This window comes from Trifolium pratense, linkage group LG3 (assembly GCF_020283565.1).
Source record: "Trifolium pratense cultivar HEN17-A07 linkage group LG3, ARS_RC_1.1, whole genome shotgun sequence".
In the NCBI taxonomy this organism is placed as follows: domain Eukaryota; kingdom Viridiplantae; phylum Streptophyta; class Magnoliopsida; order Fabales; family Fabaceae; genus Trifolium; species Trifolium pratense.
In genome coordinates this window covers 28275714-28283884 of record NC_060061.1, presented here as the reverse complement: position 1 = coordinate 28283884, position 8171 = coordinate 28275714, and positions in this window count along the sequence as shown.

Genomic DNA, 8171 nt, shown 5'->3' with positions numbered 1-8171 from the left:
ACAATGTCTCTGGAAATCTGTGTTTTACCATAGATAGGAGCTATGAGAAGTGTTACTAGAACAATATTTTCTTATGCCCTTGTCATGCAAACAAGGGGGAGATGTCTCTTTTATGAGTGTTAACTATGATGTTTGATGTGGTGGATATAATATGACTCATCCACTGCTGATTTATACCTGATGAGGTATGTATCTTATATAGTGTTATCTTCTGTTGTAGTAGCTCTGTGCACTATGTAATTGATGTGATGAAGATAGTATAGGTTTGTGTCTTATACTTATGATCTTCATGCTATATTGTTGGGGTTTGGTAGTTGGTAGGTATGATAAGTTGTGCTGCTAATGCCTGATGTGCTACCTGATGCTTAGACATCTGTTAATCCGTGTAGTGTAGTATTGAATCTGTGTTGCTGTATGCTTATATGCTGATATGGATGATAAAATTGAGGGGGAGTAAGAATTGTTTTTTGATTATCATTATGATAAGCATGTGTCGATATATTCAGGGGAAGTGAAATTAATTTCTCTGATTCTGATATTGAGGGGGAGTAGCATAATGAAGTAAGCAGATACTATTCTGTTGTGTAATGGTCTGTTTGATTGCTCTGACTGATTCTGTACTTGAGTGTAGCGCAATGTCCCGACAAATGTTGAAACATCCTGGTTGTCTGAGAATTTATTTTTCTCAGTTATGTTGGAATTTACTTTCTCAACTGCTACTCTGTGGTTTGCTTAATGCGTTGTTATTTGTCAGAATTTATGGCTTAAAAGGGGGAGTGATGATCTATGATGTGTTCTGTGTACATGATGTGCTGACGGATGCTCTAACATCTGGTGTGGCACGGTAGCAGTATGTGATGTATAATATCTGATGTATGTGCTCTGCATATGTTTTGAATGTGCTTTGCATGTGTGGTATGTGACCTGTTATGCTCTGATACTCTGCATTATGGATTTCTGTGATGTTCATAATTATTGCTCCTAATGCATGAAGTTTCTGTTTGGCATATTTTGTGGCCAAAAAAGGAGAGAGAGCACTAAGTTAGTATTTATGTCTGATCTGATTGCGTCTGATGTTCTGATGATTGTCTACTGAATCTGTGAAGAGTAGACTTATGTGTGGTGGTTTGATTTATCTGGCGCAATGCTAAATGTTTTAATTGATGTTGAAGCATCATGTTACCTGATGCTATGTTGAAAACTTCATATGTTGTATGCTCATGCTCTACCATGCATGTATTCAGGGGGAGTAAGAACGTTGTTTTCTAGTGTCCTGATATGGTTATCCTAATATTTTATATGATATGCATGATTTGATGTACTCAATGGGAGTATTTGTTCTGAGATTAAGGGGGAGTAGTACAGTGATGTAGTGCTCTGCTTGTATGCGCTTAATGTATGCGCTTAATGTATGTCTAATGACCTACCAAATGTTGAAACATCCGGATGATCTGTTCTTAAAGAGAAATTATCTTTCTCTATTTGAAGGAGTTTATTTCTCCTTGTGTGGTTCTACTGTGAGAGTTTATATCTCTCTGCCGAAGTATTATGTGAAGCCAGGTGTGTTCGTATTCCGCTGTTGCATACCTCTGGTGTTTATGGAATGTATGTGTTTGTATCTCTCTGGAATGGTTAAACGGTCAAATATTGTTTTAGCCAAAAATTTGCCAAAGGGGGAGATTGTTGGTGTTTTATGTTGGCCTCATTTTGCTAAAACAAATGTCCAAGCTAGATGTGGAACTACATGCTTACAGCATCCGGTACAAGCAAGATGTTGCATAGAATGCTTCAACATTGGATACCACATCCAGTGGGACGGGCCTGTTACGTTGTGATCTCGCGCCGTTTTATATTTATGGAATCCACGTGATTTTTACTTGTGCGCCAAGTAGCGTCGTTTCTTATGGTTCAGATGGCGGCCATGACCTAGTTTTGTTTCTAATCAAATCATCCATTTAAGGAAACAAAACATTTGTTCGAAGAATATTCCTTGAAGGAACTTTTGATCCTGCTTAGTTTTCGAAGCCCAATTCAAGACCTAGCCCATGCTAGCGCAGGTTATTTAAAGGAAGCCGACACCATTGTACAAACCACCGAAACCGAAATCAATATTTACAACGATGTAGTCTTTTAGGGTTTCGTGTCATGTAGCCACTCTCTAGGAGAGTTGGTGTAAGTAAACCACTCGGGTTGTGAGATGGTCACTATGTCCTCACTCAGAAACCTTTAGGTAATGAGTAGAGTGTTGTAATATCTCTAGAGCTTCTAAGCAAGGAGATAGTGTGTGTGAACCATTCCTAAGCTTTGAAGTACGGAATTGGTGAATGTTTAAGAAGTGTGTCTTAATCTACAAGTTGTTATGTGTACAATCACAGTGGCTGTGAATAAGAGGAGTTGAGCGGAGCTTCTCATACCTAGGTGTGTCTTAGGTAGAATATAGCACGGGTGGTGATTAGGTGATAAGTTGTAAACGGGTGAGTTTAGCTTTGAACTAATACTATCATAGTGGATTCACCCCTGGATTGGTATCCCCTAGATTAGGTGACGTTGCACCGAACTGGGTTAACAAATAACTTGTGTTTTACGTTCTGCACTTTATTATTAACTTGTCTGTACTGGTACGAGATGCTTAAGCATCGCGTTCAACATCAGTATACTATCGCTCCTGACAAATGTTGGAGCATCGTGTAGAACATCCACTGTTTACGTTTTTCAGTATCTGTTGTTAATGTTATATGCCTTGCCATATTATTCATGACATACCAGATGTTTCGCCATCCTGTACAACATCTGGTTCTGCTATACCAGAATTTCAGGATTAAACCAAAGGGGTGATGGTTGATGAATGAGATCTTTTAGAGAGGGGAAATTGTTTTGTACGAATAGCAAATGGGATTCTTTGAAAGCACCATTTACCACTATTAATAATAATGCTAATTTTTTTTGGAACTGCTAATAATAAGAACAATGGTGAAAATTAATGTTCTGTTATGCAAAAGAAAATTCATGAGTGCCTTTATAGAATTTTCTTTGTCAAGCACTTGATGGACATGTTATTGGATCAACAACAATAATGATAGGTATCACACACTTTCAAGTTTGAAAACAATTTGTTAAATTTAAAATTCATCTTGTTCTTTAGATGATTATATGTTTTGGCCCAAATTGAAAGTTTTGTGGTTTTCGATGCAGAATTTGCAGTTTTGTTTTTTTGTGATGATAGATAGTGATTCTGGTGCTGTTCAAAATGAAATTCTGGTACACAGTAGACAAGTGTTGTCCACGATGTGCAGACACTTGTCGCAACACTTGTCTTAGCAGTAAGAACAATAAAACAGAGCATTAAAAACATATACTGAAAAGCATAAACGACACACATAATTGTTAACCCAGTTCAGCCTAACAGCCTAATCTGGGGGATACCAATCCAGGAGGAAATTCACTATCAGCAGTATTAATTCGGAGCTAAACTCCCCTGTTTACAACTCCTCACTTAATCCCTACCCAATGACACTTCTACCTAGGAACTCCTAGATATGAGACCCCGTCTCACAACCCTCAACCTTACAACCAGTAAGGATTTCAATAACAACAGAATGGAGACACTCTCCTTGACAAAGATGAAGTCGACACACTTCAATAACATCACTACCTAGCCAACGACTAAGTTCACAATTTGGAGTTGCTTAAAAGCTTCCTCCAAATACAATACTCAACTCATTACCTACAGGTTTCTGAGTGAGGACATAGTGACCATCTCACAACCCGAGTGGTTCACTTTACACCAACTCTCCTAGAGAGTGGCTTAAAGACACGAAACCCTGAAAAGACTACATCTTTGATATTCTATTTTAGCTTCAAGTTTCAGTATATAAAATAGGGTTAGCAGCACCCTTTATATAGCACAGCCTCGTGGGCTTTTCACAATGCTCCAGCTCCAAAAAAAAATCTTCTAGATGCAAAATATATATTTTTACCAAATCTTTCTTTGCATCAAATATTCCTCCCATAAATATATTTGTTGTAAATATATTTTAAAATTAAATCTTCTAATCTTCTTGAAGCACAAAGATTTATTTGAAATAAATCTTTTATATTTTCTGCAGCAATCTTCACAAGATATATTTTTGAAACAAATATTATATTTTCTAAAAGTTATTTTATTCCTTTAGAAAATAGAACTAGGGTTCAGCTGCCTTCTGAAACACATTGATCACGTGCGCCTTGTTGAGTAAGAAACCACGAAACAATTCTTCAATCAAATCTTCGAAAGATTGAGAAGAAAATAAAAACGCTAGCTGGCGCGAACAATCGGACATACAAGTGTTGTTACATCCGTCTCAACACTTGGTGTACGCACATATGTCTCAACACTTGGCTAAAAGTTGTTTTTGCAAAATGTAGCCAACATACAAAAACCCAACAATCTCCCCCTTTGGCAAATTTTGGCTAAAACAATATTAGACCAGTATATAGAGAGATACAGTATTACCTTTCCTTCGAGTCAACATGATCACACAACTAGGAAAGAAAGTAACACATAGTAAGACTACTACCAAGAGAGGTAAGTAGCATCAGAGGCATGCAATAGCAGGAATAAACACATATAGCCTCACAGAGCAGATAGAGAGAAATAAACTCTCATAGTGGATTCAAAGATAGGAGAAATAAACTCCTATAATCAGAGTACATCCATTCAACAAAAGATCACCAGGGAAAAATAAATTCCCACAAACATAGAACTAGGAAAAATAAATTCCCAGCCACCAGAGAATAAAGCCAAGATGTCTCAGCATCTGGCATCACACTTGTCACTTATTCATACTACCACTCCCCCTGATAGAGCACAAGCATACAATGTAGTCAACCATAGGAACTACAACATCCTTGTAGTAGCAGAAACATTCAATCAGAGTGATCAACACTTAATGGTTGTTGTAGACACACATGTGTGCATTCATAAATAAGCATGTACAAGTTACCCATATTTCTATGACTGTAACTAAATAAGTCACCCATATTGCTATGACTGTGACCCAAATCTCCCATATTTCTATGATTGTGATCCTAAGCATAAAAGTCATCCATATTTCTATGATTATGACTAAGCACGATGAATCATCCATATTTCTATGACTATGATTATGATCATGCCCTATGCTACAAGTTTAAATGCTTTTTGGAATTCTTGCATGCACATCACACATAGCTGAAGGTAACATTTACTCCGCTCAGACATAGGCATAGCAGATTAACACATCGCAGGGAGAATCGCAACAACAACATACACACCAGATGTCAGCACATCTGTCCACACATCACGCACATAGATCTTACATAGATCACTACTCCCCCTTTTTAGCCACAAATTCTGACAAATAAAGTCAGTGTGCATTAAACAAAAGAACAGAGGCATAGAGGTACCATAACAGTATCAGAAGTGCAAGTTATATAACAGAGAGAACTGAACTCTCACAAAAGAACCACATAGGGAGAAATAAACTCCCACATACTGAGAAAAATAAATTCTCACACATCATATCAGGATGTCTAGACATAAGGCATGACATCACACATCAGGAACATAGCACTCCCACAACCATCAAGCACGCTATCAGAGCATAAGCTATCAGAACACATTATCAGGCTAGCTGCACACTACTCCTCCTCCTGAATAGCATTACTCCCCCTCAACACATGCATATATATATAACTCACACTCCCCCTCAATACGAGCATAGAAGCATAAGAACACCAACTTCACCAAATGTAAGAACATCGGTCCACACATTTGTCCACACACACTACTCCCCCTTTTTAGTCATAATTTTGACAAACATCATACATATCAGAACATAGAGTAGCAAAAACAGAAATTTCATAGTGCATATATTACAGAGCAACACAGAGGTGCTAGAAATCCTGGGCAAGACCCACAAAATATACGGAGAACAGAAGTAGTGGAAAGAGAACATGCGAACTTTCATCCACAATACCATAACCAAACTCCAACAATATAGCATGAAGATCATAAGTCATAAGGTATAAACTTATACTATCTTCATCACATCAACCACAAAGTGCACAAAGCTACTACTACTGAAGATAACACCATGGGATACATACCTTATCATATATAAATCAGTAGTGGAGGAACCATATCATATCTACCACATCAAACTCCATAGTCAACACTCATAAAATAGACATTTTCCCCTTGTTTCCACAACATGACAAGAGCATGAGAAACCATTGTCTTTGGAAACAACATGTAACCAACCGGCAGAGAAAACAATGTTAGGAACATGTGGTCCGACAAAAGAATCTATAGTCAGAAGTCAAAGACACTCCCTTTTTGGCTTTGGAGTGCTTCTGATCTTTCAATCTCAAAGAGTTGTCTCATAATACTCTTTAGAGATTACACCCATAAAGGTTATTGGTAGCTTCACCATAAACGTTGTAGCTTGCTTCATAGTTAAAAGCATACTCACAAAAAATCCAGCTTCTCATAACATTATCTCCTTTAAAACATAAATTTCTATTTCTAGACATTTTCTTTAAAATGAATGAAACATTCTAAGAGGACAAAAGAGATGTCAACTTTCTTCCTATCAAGTGACATGATGCCCAGAACATCATCCTCAATATTTGGCTCATAGTCAACCACATTCTGGCATTTTGGTGACAGATGTTGTACACAATGTTGGAACACTTAAGATAACACGATGTTGAGACAGATGTTACAACATCTCGTACCAGAACAGACAAGTTATTCAACACAGATGAGTATTATTCAGTTTCAATCTCAAGAGACATATACCAAAAGCATCTTCAACAATAGATATATTGTCATCATATAAGAACATCAAACTAGAGGTTTCAGAAACAGGTCTGAAACAGTCACTTACCATAGTAGTAATCACCTTTGATCATCACATATCTGAGCATTATCGCATCTGATCATAACACATCTGAACACCTATAATACTTCTCAGCAGAATGCACATCCAAACAATCGTACCATGCTAGTTCTCTTTTAGTCACACTTTCAGCAACATCTTTGGTCAAGTGGAAGATCCTCAAGATCAGTTTCTTCTACCAAATTCAAAACCTCAATACTCCAAACCACCATTAGTTGATCTTCAAGCTCATTAGATTGAGGACTCTCAGAACCATATCTCCATCAGTTTGGGGGATTGCAGAACAGGTTTCAACAACACTAACGGGTTGGTCCAGGATGTTTCAACATCCGATATGACATTAGACTTATGTTAGGTTCCTTTGGGGGACTCAACCACAACTTTAGTGAGGGATGACAAAGTGTCAGAACCAACAACCTTGGAAGATGACACATGCACAATTTCAACAACAATGTCATCAACAACAGCAACATTCATACTAGATTGACAGTTTGAGAGGTACATCTGACAGATGTTCCAACACTACCCACAACATTTGAACTGACAAAACTTTTAACATGCGTAACAACATTTGATTCGACATTAGGGGTTTTGATAGGTTCAAGATAGAAACATGTCATAGTATGGGATTTATTGACAACAACAAAAGGATCACCATTCCTACCATCACTTTTGAGATTCATCTTTTCGTCTTTGTTCTCTATTAGCCAAGATGTAGCACTTACTCCCAAAGACATAGAAATAATTAACATTTGGTTTTCTCCCCTTCCAAAGCTCAGAGAGGGTAGATGAGAACTCATGACTAATTCCCTCAAAGGAGCAGAAGTTAGAGAATTTAGCATTTTCAAATTCCTTCCGATGGTCACTTCTGATCCTGACAATTACACCCTCATTCTCTCTTTGGAGGCGTTGACAAAGGTCTTTGAAGGCATTAAAAGTATTTGATTTTTCTTTAATAAAATTTACCCAAGTAAATCTGGAGGAATCATCAACAACTAAAAAGACATACTTCTTTCGACCAAGGTTTTCAACTTGCATAGGTCTCATCAAATCAGCAATCATCTCTTTTCTGATCATGAAGCCAGAAGTTTTCTTGCCAGATGTTGCAACATTATGTGGAACATTTGTCCCTTCAACTAGTCTATAGTGCAATATGAGAGGAGATTCCCTCTTACAGACAACATCAGAGCTGATCAAAATATTTGGATGCTGATCAAGAATAATACTACAAAGCACAGTGGGAAATGTTGT